We start from the raw sequence: 17,623 nt of genomic DNA, 5'->3' as shown, positions 1-17,623 counted from the left end.
CTAACCCTAACCCTAACTCTAACCCTAACCCTAATTTTAGCCCCAACTCGTCTTCTCCTGCCGGCCGGCAGATGGCAGCAGATGGCGGGCGCACTGCGCATGCGCCCGCCATTTTCTTTCCCGACGAAGAAGCCGGCCGGCAAGAGGAGACACAGGAGGACCCAAGGACACCGGGTGAGTATGTTAGGGTCCCCGAATCCCCCTATTTCTCTGTCCTCTGATGTGCGATCACATCAGAGGACAGAGAAATAACTGATCGCTTTTTTTTTTTTTTGCGGTCGCCGGTAAACTGTTAATTACCGGCGATCGCAAAGCAGGGGTCGGTGCAAACCGACCCCGATCATGTTCTTTGGGGTCTCGGCTACCCCCGGCAGCCGAGACCCCAAAGATCTTCCGGGTGCCGGGCGGCGGGCGTACTGCGCATGCGCCCGCCATTTTTTCCCGGAAAAAAGATGGCGGCGCCCATCGGGAGCCACGAGGAGCACCGGGGGAGGTAGGTAAGTATCGGGGGGCTATTGGGGGCCATCGGGGACCACATTTCTCTGTCCTCCGATGTGCGATCACATCGGAGGACAGAGAAATTAAACGGTAAATCGCGTTTTTGTTTTTTTTTGTTGCGACCGCCGGTAAACGGTTAATTACCGGCGATCGCAACTCGGGGGTCGGTAAAAACCCCCCGAATCATGTTCTCTGGGGTCTCGGCTACCCTCGGCAACCGAGACCCCAGAGAAAATCCGACTCTGGGGGGCGCTATTCACTTTTTCCACAGCGCCGTTAATTAACGGCGCTGTGGTTTAAGTACCCTTAGCGGCCGCCGTTAAAAGGCGTATCGGCGGTCGTTAAGGGGTTAAAGCTATATAACAATAATGATTATTATTATTATTATTATTACTAGTCAACTTGCCTTAGACTATAGACATATGCAACAATAAAGAGGATGTAAGTTATCTCAAAAAAAAAAAAAAAAATCTGTTATCCTTAACCCCTTAATCCCATATGACGTACTATCCCATCGAGGTGGGGTGGGCCTTAATTCCCACCGACGGGATAGTACGTCATATGCGATCGGCCGCGCTCATGGGGGGAGCGCAGCCGATCGCGGCCGGGTGTCAGCTGACTATCGCAGCTGACATCCGGCACTATGTGCCAGGAGCGGTCACGGACCACCCCCGGCACACTGCGATCAAACATGATCGCAGTGTTCCGGTGGCATAGGGAAGCATCGCGCAGGGAGGGGGCTCCCTGCGGGCTTCCCTGAGACCCCCGGAGCAACGCGATGTGATCGCGTTGCTCCGAGCGTCTCTTACCTCCTATCCCTGCAGGCCCCGGATCCAAAATGGCTGCGGGGCTGCATCCGGGTCCTGCAGGGACTACTTTTGGGTCTAGTGCAGGCGCTAGTGCAAACTGTCAGATCAGCGATCTGTGATGTCCCCCCCTGGGACAAAGTAAAAAAAAAAAAATTCCACATGTGTTAAAAAAAAAATAAAAAAATTCCTAAATAAAGAAAAAAAAAAATATTATTCCCATAAATACATTTCTTTATCTAAATAAAAAAAAAATAAAAGTACACATATTTAGTATTGCCGCGTCCGTAACGACCCAACCTATAAAAAACTGTCCCACTAGTTAACCCCTTCAGTGAACACCGTAAGAAAAAAAAAAACGAGCCAAAAAAACAACGCTTTATTATCATACCGCTGAACAAAAAGTGGAATAACACGCGATCAAAAAGATGGATATAAATAACCATGGTACCGCTGAAAACGTCATCTTGTCCCGCAAAAAACAAGCTGCCATACAGCATCATAAGCAAAAAAATAAAAAAGTTATAGTCCTCAGAATAAAGCGATGCCAAAATAATTATTTTTTCTATAAAATAGCTTTTATCGTATAAAAGCGCCAAAACATAAAAAAAGATATAAATGAGATATCGCTGTAATCGTACTGACCCGACGAATAAAACTGCTTTATCAATTTTACTAAACGTGGAATGGTATAAACGCCTCCCCCAAAAGAAATTCATGAATAGCTGGTTTTTGGTCATTCTCCCTCACAAAAATCGGAATAAAAAGCGATCAAAAAATGTCATGTGCCCGTAAATGTTACCAATAAAAACGTCAACTCGTCCCGCAAAAAACAAGACCTCAAATGACTCTGTGGACCAAAATATGGAAAAATTATAGGTCTCCGAATGTGGAGACGCAAAAACTTTTTTGCTATAAAAAGCGTCTTTTAGTGTGTGACAGCTGCCAATCATAAAAATCCGATATAAAAAAACGCTATAAAAGTAAATCAAACCCCCCTTCATCACCCCCTTAGTTAGGGAAAAATAATAAAATTAAAAAAATGTATTTATTTCCATTTTCCCATTAGGGCTAGGGCTAGGGTTAGGGTTGGGGCTAGGGTTGGAGCTAAAGTTAGGGTTAGGGTTCGGGCTAAAGTTAGGGTTAGGATTACATTTACGGTTGGGATTAGGGTTAGGGGTGTGTCAGGGTTAGGGGTGTGGTTAGGGTTACCGTTGGGATTAGGGTTAGGGGTGTGTTTGGATTAGGGTTTCAGGTAGAATTGGGGAGTTTCCACTGTTCAGGCACATCAGAGGCTCTCCAAACGGGACATGGCGTCCGATCTCAATTCCAGCCAATTCTGCATTGAAAAAGTAAAACAGTGCTCCTTCCCTTCCGAGCTCTCCCGTACGCCCAAACAGGGGTTTACCCCAACATATGGGGTATCAGCGTACTCGGGACAAATTGGACAACAACTTTTCGGGTCCAAGTTCTCTTGTTATCCTTGGGAAAATAAAAATTTGGGGGGCTAAAAATCATTTTTGTGGGAAAAAAAGGATTTTTTATTTTCACGGCTCTGCGTTGTAAACTGTAGTGAAACACTTGGGGGTTCAAAGTTCTCACAACATATCTAGATAAGTTCCTTGGGAGGTCTAGTTTCCAATATGGGGTCAATTGTGGGGGGTTTCTACTGTTTGGGTACATCAGGGGCCAGTGGCGTAACTACAAAGTTATGGGCCCCGGTGCGAACTTCCAAATGGGGCCCCCCCCGCAGCCCTGCCATACAACTCAAGGTAACCCCCATAGAATACAACGCAGCCCCCCTCATAGTGCTCCATACCGTTGATTATTGCCCCATAGATGCTCCATATAAAGCTGTGCCACATATAATGCTCTGCACCATTCATTATGGCCCCATAGATGCTCCATAGAAAGCTGTGCCATCTATTATGCTCTGCACCGGTCATTATGGCCCCATAGATACTCCATATAAAGCTGTGCCATATATAATGCTCTGCACCATTCATTATGGCCCCATAAGATGCTCCGCACAGCCACTGCCCCTTATAGTGCTGCACAAGCGTTATGGCCCCATAAGATGCTCCGCACAGCCACTGCCCCTTATAGTGCTGCACAAGTGTTATGGCCCCATAAGATGCTCCGCACAGTCACTGCCCCTTATAGTGCTGCACAAGTGTTATGGCCCCATAAGATGCTCCGCACAGCCACTGCCCCTTATAGTGCTGCACAAGTGTTATGGCCCCGTAAGATGCTCCGCACAGCCACTGCCCCTTAAGTGCTGCACAAGTGTTATGGCCCCATAAGATGCTCCGCACAGCCACTGCCCCATATAGTGCTGCACAATTGTTATGGCCCCATAAGATGCTCCGCACAGCCACTGCCCCTTATAGTGCTGGCGCTGCACAAGTGTTATGGCCCCATAAGATGCTCCGTACAGTCACTTGCCCCATATAGTGCTGCACAATTGTTATGGCCCCATAAGATGCTCCGCACAGCCACTGCCCCTTATAGTGCTGGCGCTGCACAAGTGTTATGGCCTGTGATATAGTGACCCCTGTAACAGGTAGGGGGCGCTGCATGGTCTCCCCGGTATGTGCACGGAGTCGTATTGAGGCCGTGAGAATCGACCTGCAGTGATGTCAGGATCACGTGACCAGCCCAGGTGATCCATTACTGTGGGTGTGGTTACAGGTACATAACCTGACCAGGGTGTGGGTCACATGGTCTTCTGTGTGGTTCCTGTGTTTGGATCTGGATGGTCCAAGTGCAATGTCCTTGAAGCCTGTGCTTGGGCTGTGTGCCCCGTGTAGGAAGACCTGGGAGGAGGCTTCCTGGAAAGCACATGGCTTGGACCTGGTGGCCTGTGGTGTTGGACTGTCCTGAATAGCACCCAGACAGGCCACGGCCTCGGTGTTGAACGGTCCCAGGTGGGATGGACGTTCTGAAGAACACAGTGTGATCATGGTCCGGCACAGTCTGTGTTAGAAGCTCCTGCGAGGGGAGTCTTCTTGGAGCACCTGAGAGACTGTGGACCCGGATGATCGGCATTGGGGAAGCTACCGGCCTTCGGTGGCTCTGGACTGACTGATGTGTGCCGGCCAGGCAAGTTGGTGAACCCCGTTAGGCAGTTTCCCCAGGAGAGCGGACTGACAAGGAGTCAGCAGATGGAGCAGGAGCTCCCATAAGGTACCATTGTCTGATGGTGTTTGTTATGTTCTATGAACTGTGTGGTAACCCACTGCAACTGGTCAGGAGAGGACCAGCATGTTTAGTTGCTACAGACTGAGGATATGAAACGTGATGTGATGTCCTGGTACAGAGTGTAAATGGACTGTTCACGATGTGGTTTATGATACCCTAATAAACCAGATAGACTGTTTTGTTTTAAAAACCCGTGCCCATGTGCTGAATGTCGCGGCAAAGCGAGTGTCCCCCAATACACTCAGTAAGAATAGTCTTACATTATCTTACAGGCCCAATAAAATGCTCCGTATAGCCACTGCCCCTTATAATGCTGCACAATTGTTATGGCCCCATAAGATGCTCCGCACAGTCACTGCCCCTTATAGTGCTGGCGCTGCACAAGCGTTATGACCCCATAAAATGCTCCGTACAGTCACTTGCCCCTTATGCTTTTGCTGCCATAAAAAAAATAAATCACATACTCACCTCACCTCTCTCTCTTCGCTCAGGACCCCCGGCACTTTCAATATTTACCTGGCTGCTCCTCGTGCGGCTCCGTCTTCGGCACTGACGTTCAGCAGAGGGCGCGCACTGACTACGTCACCGCGCCCTCTGACCTGAGCGTCACTGCCAGAGGACGCTGATGACAGAGCCACACCGGAACGAGGAGCGGTAAATATCGCGCTGCGCAGCGCTGCGCAGCGCTGTATACTCACCTACTCCCGGCACGGTCCCTGGACGTCCCTGCTTCTTCCAGCGCTGCAGATTCTTCCTGTACTGAGCGGTCACAGTTACCGTTCAAAACAGAAATGAATATGCGGCTCCACCCCTATGGGAGGTGGAGCCGCATATTCATTTCTGTAATGATCGGGACCATGTGACCGCTCAGTGCAGGAAGAATCTGCAGCGCTGGAAGAAGCAGGGACGTCCAGGGACCGTGCCGGGAGTAGGTGAGTATAATTAGAGAGCGATGACGGCTCCCTGCTGCGGGTCACTCACAAATGGTGGATCATCATCAATCATGGGTCATTTCATTCTCCTTCACTCCTGTTAATGGGGCCCCTAAGTAGTCTGGGCCCCGTCGCAGCTGCGACCGCTGCGACCGCGGTAGTTACGCCCCTGTCAGGGGCTCTACAAATGCAACGTGACGCCTGCATTCCAATCCATCTAAGTCTGCATTCCAAATGGCGCTCCTTCCCTTCCGAGCTCTGCCATGCGCCCAAACAGTGGTTCCCCCCCACATATGGGGTATCAGCGTACTCAGGACAAATTGGACAACAACTTTTGGGGTCCAATTTATCCTGTTACCCTTGTGAAAATACAAAACTGGGGGCTAAAAAATAATTTTTGTGAAAAAAAAAATAAAATTATTTTCACGGCTCTGCGTTATAAACTGTAGTGAAGAGGGCGCATGCGCGGGACTTGATGTCGGCGGTTTGGCGGCACTGAGCTCCGCTTCCCATTGAGCCACTAACCACCCAAGAACTAGCCCTAGCCATGAAAACAGTCACTGTACAAATGCAGGAGATATTACAGCGCACCTCTTCATTAGAGGATAAAATGGACATAGTAGCAGATGCGCTTGAGGAAGATCAGGAACAGATGAGACAGCAAATAGAGCGCATACATGAGCTGGAAATAAAATGTGAAGATTATGAAAACCGGTCACGGAGAAGTAATCTCCGCATAAGGGGTCTCCCTGAATCAATAGTGACATTAAAAGAGACAGCATCTGCCTTATTCACTGCCCTTCTCCCACAGGCAGATCCTGCCACGCTACACATCACTAGGATACACAGAGCATTGGGCAAACCGAGATCCGATAACGCACCTAGGGATGTAATCCTGAAGTTACATTACGAGGAGGCCAGAGACCTCATTCTGACGGCGGCGCGGGATTCCCCAGCCCTTCCAGGTGTTCCAGCCTCGGTCCATCTTTATGCTGATATCGCTCCCGCCACCCTTAACAGACGCAGAGAGTTCAGACCACTCACTGCAGCATTGCAAGCTGCCAAAATTAGATATAGATGGGGCTTCCCGTTCGCCCTGTCTTTCTCCCATGACAACAAGCACTTCACATGTCGGTCACTTAAGGAGGGAAGGCGTATGATCGAACAGATGGGCCTCAAGATACCGGATGATCCACAACCATTGCCTCAGAGAAAGCCAAGACCAACTAGGGAGTGGAAAGAGATCCCAAGAGTAACAAGAAGCCAGCGTGCGAACATCACTTGAAAAACAGCGTTGCGAGTTTACTTAACTCTGTCTCTCTCTATGTTTACTACTTGTGAGAATAGAATACCACCCATGAAAGGGTGACCTGGGCTGTCCGCTTGAAGTTTAAGGACCGTGCTGCATTCCAAAGAGTTTATTCACATCCTCTACCCCCCCCCTTTCTTTTTTTTATTTTTATTATTATTTTACACTTCTATTTATTTTTTATTTTTTATATATATTTATTTTTTATCTACACCTGCTCATATTACAATTTAATAAGGGCGGTCGGCATAAAACTCTTTACGGGACCCAAAAGTTTTTTTTCTTTTCTTGTGTTGAAGCTGTTTAGATGCTTTAATATGGGTTCCTGTAACTTATAGAAATTTGAAGGGGTTGGGCTTTTTGGGGTTTTTTTCATGTTGCCCACTTTTGGTGAAATCTGGTTTTTCCCAAGTAATATGGGTCACTAGTTCGCTAAGTTGTTCGGGCTTTTAGCCCACTTGAATATATATGTCTGTTCTATGTTGTCCTGTCTTGTCCTCTACCCTTCCCCTTCTCTTGTATTTACTCTAAGTAGGATCGAAGATGTCCGCTCCAGATGCATTATCCCATTACATGGACTCCACGTGGATCGATGCCGGAGGAGGTGTGGGGTTGGGAGAAAACTTAGGGGTAAGCCTATATATGCAATACTAACTCACTCTCTATATGTGTAGGGTCTTATCCCACAATGTGAGGGGATTTAATTCCCCCATCAAACGTAAAAAAACTTTCCTGGACTATAAAAAACAAAACCCTGATATTCTTTGTCTTCAGGAAACGCACTTCTCCACCTCATCATATCCAAGGTATTTCGATCAGAACTATTCACGTGTATTTACGTCATCAGGCCCAAACAAGACAAAAGGAGTGGCAACACTTCTTAAGAATACTTTCCCAATACAGATTACAAATTCCCTATTGGACGGTGAGGGTAGGTACGGTACCTAATTCTATTTGGCACTTTACAAGGGCAAAAACTCTGTATAGTAAATAGCTACTTTCCGGCCTCTTCTCAGGTCCGGGCTTTTAAATCTATTTTAAATAAGCTGGACACCCACTCATTCCAGCACTTGATTTGGTGCGGGGATTTTAATTTCACGATAAACCCATTGTTAGACAGTAACGCTATAAAACGCACCGACATTACCAAAAATGAGAGGAAAACAGTCCTCCAATTAATGAAGGATCACCACTTAGCTGACATGTGGAGAGAAATGAATGGCAATAATAGAGGTTATACGTATTATTCCCCCGCACACAAAACATATTCTAGGATAGACCTCCAACTGACAAAGACCACCTCACTTCCCACAGTCCTATACTCACGCCATGTACACTCTGCATGGTCCGACCACGACGCTGTACTCTCAGTCTTCAAATTCAATATATCTACCTCTGGCTTATACAGATGGAGACTTAACGAATCACTACTTACTGACCCTGTGATAGCAAATACAGTCAAGGATGATTTAAAGGAATACTTTAAATTTAATAGTTCCGAAGATGTATCCCCCGGAATTGTCTGGATGGCACACAAGAAATACATAACGGGTTCGTTAATTAAGCTAGCAGCCCAAAAGAAAAAAGCAGGAACTGAACTTCAGACCAGATTAGAAAATAAATTGGCTAAATTAGAGCAAGCTAACCAGATGTCCACCTCCCTCTACCTCTCCAAGCAAATTCAGGAAACTAAAATTCAGTTGGATGCCATTCTCACCACCAGAACTGAGAGGACATTGACTTGGATGCAAGCCACGTTTTACAAATTTGCTAATAAACCAAGTAGATTACTGGCCCGTAAGTTACGCTCTAGGGAAATGATCAACACAATTTTTTCAATAAAAGATAGCTCGGGAAAGATATCATCCCACCCCGATAACATATATAGAACATTCCATGAATATTATCAAAATTTATATGCCCAGCCCGAGTCCCTATCACCTCACCCAATACAACAATTTTTACAAAACTTTCACTTGCCAAAAATTACAGACGCATTAGCTAAACAACTCCATTCCGAAATTTCAATAGAGGAAATTCAATCAGTTATTAAAACGCTGAAAAAGGGGAAGGCCCCCGGTCCTGATGGACTTACGGCCATTTATTACCAAAAATTCGCTGAAGTTCTCTCGCCCCACATTAAAAAATTTGGAGATGCTCTTCTCCACGGCTCACAGATGCCCCCAGAGTTCCTGGTTTCTCATGTTACAGTTCTACCCAAACCTAAAAAAGATAATTTATTGACCAAGAACTTTAGGCCCATTTCCTTACTAAACGTGGATTTAAAAATATTCACTGCAATCAGGGTGGATAAAAATCAATGTTTTTTTAAAAAAATCAAAAAAATCGGATTTTTTTGATTTAAATCAGATTTTTTTGATTTAAATCGGATTTTTTTCAATAAACTGCTTTTTGAGGAAAATATTTTACCATCCAAAGGTTCTTCCATCATGAGATAAAGCTGAGTTGTTTAACTCAGTAGAATAAAGGCTGTATATGTGTAACATTCACAATGCCATGCTCTTCCAGAGGTTTCTGTAGGATGCTGACTATCCAACAAGTTTGGGCATGTCAACTGAATGGAAAAAGAAACTAAACCAAAAGTGAAACCAAGCTAGAAGTGTGGAATTAAAGGGGCAGTATGAACAAAATGTGGAGGCTATTAATAGTTTATACAATTAAGACATGCTGCTTTTAAACACCTACCTATTGCCATATAGTAAAACAAAAAAGATTTTTACTTACTTTGGGGTCCCCCCCTCACCCTGGCGTTAGATCGTTGCCCCTAGTTTCGTCCGTGTAACTATGGGCGCACATGCGCACTGCTCTCACTTCTCATTTTAATCGTGATTTATATTAAAAAAAACCTTTTGATTTAAATCAGTGATTTAAATCATGATTAAAATCATGATTTAAATCGATCCGATTTAAATAGAAAAAAATCTTTTGATTTAAATCGTGATTTAAATCATGATTTAAATCGGCGTGATTTAAATCAATCCACCCTGACTGCAATTATTACGAGCAGAATAAATCGCTTATTGCCTTCCCTTATTCACAGAGATCAGGTGGGGTTCATACCGTCTAGACAGGCCCCAGACAATATTAGACGCAATATCAACCTTATCCACACCGCAAATTCCCGTAGGGAACAACTTTTAATATTAGCCTTGGACATTGAGAAGGCTTTCCACTCGCTCTCATGGAACTACCTCTTCCATGTCCTATCTAAGTTTGGTTTCACTCAGGAGTTTGTGGGGTGTATTAAACTACTTTATGACCACCCCACAGCTTATCTAAAACTCCCAACATTGAACCCTTCACCCATATCTATCTGGCGTGGTACCAGACAAGGGTGCCCTCTTTCCCCGGCACTATTCGCTCTAGCCATGGAGCCCCTGGCAGAAGCCATTAGAACAAACCAGAACATTACTGGGCTGTCTGATCTAGGCGAACAATACAAGGTGAGCCTGTTCGCAGACGACCTCCTTTTGGCTATTACCAACCCCCATACTACGATTCCCAATCTCCTTTCATTGCTCCATACATTTGAAGGCATTTCAGGACTTAAAATTAATATAGATAAATCGGAAGCCCTTTTTATCAATACCAGTAAAGCGGTACAGGATACCATCACTTCCCAATTTAAATTTACTAAGAGGGATAATTATTTAACCTATTTGGGAATAAATATCACAACAAGTAGAACGTCTCTTTACAAGTGGAACTACATGCCGCTTATCCAAAATCTTCACACTGATCTATCTAGATGGGCATCACTGAATTTATCCTGGCTAGGTAGGATTCACACAATAAAAATGGTGACTCTTCCGCGGTTCCTGTATCTTTTTAGATCGCTCCCAATACCGGTCTCAGCTAAAACTTTTTCTGGCCTTCACGCTACTATCTCTAAATTTATATGGCAGAACAAAAAGGCTAGAATTCCTCAAAAATTAATGTTCTTCCATAGGAGACATGGAGGAGTCTCACTCCCAAATCTATTTCTATATTATAAAGCGGCACAAATTGCACAACTAACAAATATTTGCGCCCAAAATATTAAGCCAAGATGGGTTCACTTGGAATCGCATCTCATTAAGCCGCTCTCACTACCAGGCCTAATGTGGTCTACAGGAAAAATCCCCAAAGAACTCTTTATCACAGCACCCTATACAGCTCATTCTTTCAATTTATGGAGAAGAGTTAGATTCAAACATTCATTACAATCTGATCCCTCACCTTTGACTTCTATATTAGGCAACCCGGTGTTCACTCCTGGTCTTAATTCACATCTGTATGCGTGGTGGATATTAAGGGGAATTACGACAATAAAACACCTATGCAATCCTTTTAATGTCCTGATGGATAGAGCTGAATTCATAAGGAAGTTCGAGCCCCCGATCAGGGAAACAATGCACATTAATCAGGTATTACATTTTGCTGGTAGTTTAACACAAGGTAGACGCCCCGTTCCTGTCTCCAGTTTTGAACAGAAATGCCTTTCCGATCCAATGGGTAGAGGGACGATATAATTGCTTTACTCAATTATAAACCCACCCCATGATCAGGAGAAATTGGGATTTATGAGGAGGTGGGAAGAGGAGTTGGGTGTCGAGCTGTCGACGGAGGCTTGGAGGAGGTGCTGTGACTCGCTATCTAAAGGCAGTCATCAATCATCATTAGTGGAGACCTCGGTGAAAGTTCTTCACAGGACCTATCTGGTGCCAAATAAACTGCATAGCATGTTCCCGAATGTCTCAAACTTGTGCTTTCGGGGATGTAATTTACCTGGGGATATGAAACACATTTGGTGGACGTGCCCAGTGGTCTCCACTTTATGGCAAAAGATTAATCTACTAGTAGACCAATTGGCTGGGAAAAAACCAGTTTGGACGCCTCTATTTTTCTCCTTGGGGCGAGACACCCGACTCTTCCTAAAAATTTATTTAAGTTGGTTACCTTCCTTTTTATGGCTACTAAAATATATATTGCTTTGAAGTGGAAGTCCCCCGCGTTGTCCCTACGATCGGTTAAGGAAAGAATGAATAAAATCATGCTTTAGGCTGTGTGCACACGTAGCAGATTTTTTGCATTTTTTTCACGGTTTTTCGCTATAAAAACGCTATAAAACCGCAAAAAAAATGCTAACATTAAGCATCCTATGAAACAGAATGCAATCCGCATTTTTTGTGCACATGCTGCATTTTTTTCCTGAGTGGAATCGCAATCCAGAAAAAAACGCAACATGTTCATTAAAATTGCGGAATCGCGGCGATTCTGCACACATAGGAGTGCATTGATCTGCTTACTTCCCGCACGGGGCTGTGCACACCATGCGGGAAGTAAGCAGATCAAGTGCGGTTGGTACCCAGGGTGGAGGAGAGGAGACTCTCCTCCACGGACTGGGCACCATATTAGTGGTAAAAAAAAAAGAATTAAAATAAAAAATAGCGATATACTCACCTTCGGGCGGCCCGACCTCCTCAACGGCTTCTGTGGTGTGTGTGAAGGACCTGTGATGACGTCACGGTCACATGACCGCGGGTCACGTGACCGCTACGTCAATGGAAGGTCCTGAACACACAGCATTAGGAACGGAAGCCGCTGAGGTGAGTATAACCTTTTTTTTTATTTTTTTTTTATTATTTTTAACATTCTACCTTTTACTATAGATGCTGCATAGGCTGCATCTATAGCAAAAAGTTGGTCACACTTGTCAAACACTATGTTTGACAAGTGTGACCAACCTGTCAAACAGTTTTCCAAGCGATGCTACAGATCGCTTGGGAAACGCTAGCATTCTGCAAGCTAATTATGCTTGCAAAACGCTAGTTTTCTGCGGGTATATGCATGCAAATTCTGCATGCGATATACCCGCAGCAGGAGGCGCAGAATTGCCGCGGAAATTTCCGCGGCAATTCTGCTACGTGTGCACATAGCCTTACGAATGCATTGAGGCTACTAGAAATGATAAATGGGATCAGTTCTTTAAGATATGGAGTCCGTGGATGGACCTACAGCCTAATCTACTCCTGGGCCAGACTCTATGTCTGTCTCCATAGTGGCTTGAACCTGTGGAGACAATGATCGATGCAAATTAAAATGTGAATACAGTTCCCCTTCCTCCCTAATGTTTTTTTCCTTATGTTCTCCTTCTGTTGTCTCCCCTCGTGTTTATAATAAGTATGTATTCTTATAATTCTCAGTTATGGACTCCCCTGCGAGGGAGCATATGCATATTTTGTTCAATAAAAATCTTATGAAACTAAACTGTAGTGAAACACTTGGGGGTTCAAAGTTCTCACAACACATCTAGATAAGTTCCTTGGGAGGTCTAGTTTCCAATATGGGGTCACTTGTAGGGGGTTTGTACTATTTGGGTACATCAGGGGCTCTGCAAATGCAACGTGACGCCTGCAGACCAATCCATCTAAGTCTGCATTCCAAATGGCGCTCCTTCCCTTCCGAGCTCTGCCATGCACCCAAACAGTGGTTCCCCCCACATACGGGGTATCAGCGTACTCAGGAGAAATTGGACCCCAAAAGTTGTTGTCCAATTTGTCCTGTTACCCTTGGGAAAATACAAAACTGGGGGCTAATAAATCATTTTTGTGAAAAAAAAAAAAAGAATTTGTATTTTCATGGCTCTGCGTTATAAACTGTACTGAAACACTTGGGGGTTCAAAGCTCTCAAAACACATCTAGATAAGTTCCTTAGGGGGTCTACTTTCCAAAATGGTGTCACTTGTGGGGGGTTTCAATGTTTAGGCACATCAGGGGCTCTCCAAACGCAACATGGCGTCCCATCTTAATTCCAGTAAATTTTGCATTGAAAAGTAAAATGGCGCTCCTTCTCTTTCGAGCTCTGCTATGCGCCCAAACAGTGGTTTACCCCCACATATGGGGTATCGTCGTACTCAGGACAAATTGCATAACAACTTTTGTGGTCTAATTTCTTCTCTTACCCTTGGGAAAATAAAAAATTGGGGGTGAAAAGATCATTTTTGTGAAAAAATATGATTTTTTATTTTTACGGCTCTGCATTATAAACTTCTGTGAAGCAATTGGTGGGTCAAAGTGCATATGGGGTATCAGCGTACTCAGGACAAATTGTACAACAACTTTTGGGGTCCATTTTCTCCTGTTACCCTTGGTAAAATAAGACAAATTGGAGCTGAAATAAATTTTGTGTGAAAAAAAGTTAAATGTTAATTTTTATTTCAACATTCCAAAAATTCCTGTGAAACACCTGAAGGGTTAATAAACTTCTTGAATGTGGTTTTGAGCACCTTGAGGCCGGCGTCACACATGCGTGTTTTACGGACGTAAGAGCGCAAAAACTACGTCCGTAAAACTCGCATTACATACGGCACAATGATTCTCAATGGGTCTAGTCCTATCAGCCGTATATTACGGATCCGTAATATACGGCGTTCTACGGCCGTACAAAATCGCAGCATGCTGCGTTTGTCAGCGTATTACACAAATTATACGCCAATGAAAGTCTATGGGGGCGAGAAAAATACGGATTCCACACGGACCAGCAGTGTGACTTGCGAGAAATACGCAGCGGTGTTAGTGAAAAGTCGGTAATTCAATTGCCGGCTTTTCATTTCTCCTGCCTAAACCTGACAGGATATGAGACATGGTTTACATACAGTAAACCATCTCATATCCCCTTTTTTTTGCATATTCCACACTACTAATGTTAGTAGTGTGTATGTGCAAAATTTCAGCGCTGTAGCTGCTAAAATAAAGGGTTAAATGGCGGAAAAAATTGGCGTGGGCTCCCGCGCAATTTTCTCCGCCAGAGTGGTAAAGCCAGTGACTGAGGGCAGATATTAATAGCCAGGAGAGGGTCCATGGTTATTGGCCCCCCCGTGGCTAAAAACATCTGCCCCCAGCCACCCCAGAAAAGGCACATCTGGAAGATGCGCCTATTCTGGCACTTGGCCACTCTCTTCCCACTCCCTGTAGCGGTGGGATATGGGGTAATGAAGGGTTAATGCCACCTTGCTATTGTAAGGTGACATTAAGCCAGATTAATAATGGAGAGGCGTCAATTATGACACCTATCCATTATTAATCCATTTGTCTGAAAGGGTTAAACACACACACACATGATTAAAAAGTATTTTAATGAAAGAAACAAACAGGTTGTTTTAATAATTTATTGCTCTCTCAATCCATCAGCAACACCCTCGCTTGGCAAAATAATAAACACACAATATACATACCTTCTGATGTCCTATCACGTCCCACGAGGTAATCCATCTGAAGGGGTTAACTAATATTACAGGCATGAGCTGTGCTAAACCACGCGCTCGTGTCTGTAATCCCCGGGTGCTGAAAGGAAAGCAGAGTGATCTATACTTACATTCAGTCGCGGTGATGCGCCCCTGCTGGATGTTCTCATGAACTGCAGCCTGGGAACTTTTTCCCACGCTCCAGGTCATATGAGGACATCTGTTGTGAACTCTGTTTTCGGTCTCCCTCTTGTGGTCACTGGTGGTATGGTGTGACTTTTGCTTTGGGCTCCCCCTGGTGGCTTTGTTTGTTTTCCTGCTGGTCTCTGGCTATCAGCTGGTTCGTTATCCTCTGGGAGGTTCCTATTTAGCTCTGTTTTACTTCCACTTGTTGCCGGCTGTCGATGTAATCAGTGCTACTCAGATTCCTTCTGACTACCTTGCTCCCAGTCCATCCAGGACAAGCTAAGTTTTGTTTGCTCATTTTTTGATCAGCAGTGTTTATCATGTTGTCTTGTCCAGCTTGCTAAAATGTGATTCCCTCGCTTGCTGGATGCTCTAGTGGACTGAGTTTCTCCCCACACACCATTAGTTGGTGCGTGGGTTCTTGAAATCTCAGGATGGATATTTTGTAAGGGTTTTTTATTGATCGCATAGACCCCTGCTCTATTTTCTGCTTTCTAGTACTAGTGGGCCTCTTTTGCTGAATCTGATTTCATCCCTACGTATGTGCCTTCTTCTTACTTCACCGTTAATATTTGTTGGGGGCTTCTATATCTTTGGGGATTATTTCTCTGGAGGCAAGCGAGGTCTCTCTTTCTCTTTAGGGGTAGCTAGTTCCTCAGGCTGGCTCAAGACGTCTAGGAAATTTTTAGGCACGTTCACCGGCTACCTCTAGTTGTGTTGCATAGGTTCAGATTTGCGATCAGTCCAGTTACCATCTCCCTAGAGCTTGTCCTTAGTTTATTCACTTGCTGGTCTATTCGTGATCCTCAGCCACTAAGGATCATAACAGTACAGCCGGCCCATAAAGTGTTAATTGCATGGCAGAAGCAGGAGAAAAGAAGCCTTGAGAAATTTTTTTTTTGTTGTTGTTGTTGTTGTTGCCGTGTGTCTAGCTGCTGTGGCTAGCTTCTCTCCTCCTCTTAATCTTGGTGTGGCTCTGAGTTCAGCTGCTGACATGGATGTCCAGAGCTTGGCTTCCAGTCTGGATCATCTTGCTGCTAGGGTTCAAAGTATTCAGGATTTTGTTGTTCACAGTCCTATGTCAGAGCCTAGAATACCTATTCCGGAGTTGTTTTCTGGAGATAGATCTAGGTTCCTGAATTTTAAGAACAATTGTAAATTGTTTCTTTCTTTGAAACCTCGTTCCTCTGGTGATTCCGTTCAGCAAGTTAAGATTATTATTTCTTTCTTGCGCGGCGACCCTCAAGATTGGGCCTTCGCATTGGCGCGAGGGGATCCTGCATTGCTTAGTGTAGATGCGTTTTTTCTAGCCCTTGGATTGCTCTATGAGGAATCTAATCTTGAGAACCAGGCTGAAAAAACGTTATTGGCCCTCTCGCAGGGGCAAGATGAAGCAGAGGTGTACTGCCAGAATTTTCGGAAATGGTCGGTGCTTACTCAGTGGAATGAGTGTGCCCTGGCTGCAAATTTCAGAGAAGGTCTTTCTGAAGCCATTAAGAATGTCATGGTGGGGTTCCCTACGCCTGCAGGTCTGAATGAGTCAATGACTCTGGCCATTCAGATTGATCGGCATTTGCGGGAGCGCAAACCTGTGCACCATTTGGAGGTGTCTTCTGAACAGACACCTGAATCTATGCAATGTGACAGAATTCTGACCAGAAGTGAACGGCAAAATTATAGACGGCAAAATGGGTTGTGCTTTTACTGTGGTGACTCAGCTCATGTTATCTCAGCATGCTCTAAGCGCAAAAAAAAGGTTGATAAATCTGTCACCATTGGTACTTTACAGCCTAAGTTCATTTTGTCTGTTACCCTGATTTGTTCCCTGTCATCTTACCTGGTTAATGCTTTTGTAGATTCAGGTGCCGCCCTGAGTCTGATGGATTGGTCATTTGCCAGGCGCTGTGGTTTTGATTTGGAGCCTTTAAAATTCCCTATTCCACTAAGGGGAATTGATTCTACACCATTGGCTACGAATAGACCTCAGTACTGGACACAAGTGACCATGTGCATGACTCCTGTTCATCAGGAGGTGATTCGCTTTCTTGTACTGCATAATTTGCATGATGTCGTCGTGTTGGGTCTACCATGGTTGCAGACTCATAATCCAGTCCTGGATTGGAAAGCTATGTCGGTGTCAAGTTGGGGTTGTCAGGGAATTCATGGTGACGCTCCTGTGGTGTCAATTGGTTCGTCCACTCCTTCTGAAGTCGCTACGTTTTTGTCAGACTACCAGGATGTATTTGAGGAGCCCAAACTCAATTCTCTACCTCCTCATAGGGACTGTGATTGTGCTATAAATTTGATTCCTGGTAGTAAGTTTCCTAAGGGACGACTTTTCAATTTATCTGTGCCGGAGCATGCTGCCATGCGGAGTTATATAAAGGAGTCTTTAGAGAAGGGACATATTCGCCCGTCCTCATCCCCTCTTGGTGCAGGATTCTT

The sequence above is a fragment of the Ranitomeya variabilis genome, chromosome 4 (assembly GCF_051348905.1).
Source record: "Ranitomeya variabilis isolate aRanVar5 chromosome 4, aRanVar5.hap1, whole genome shotgun sequence".
NCBI lineage: Eukaryota > Metazoa > Chordata > Amphibia > Anura > Dendrobatidae > Ranitomeya > Ranitomeya variabilis.
The sequence above is the reverse complement of the archived record's forward strand: the minus strand, read 5'-3'. Positions refer to the sequence as shown.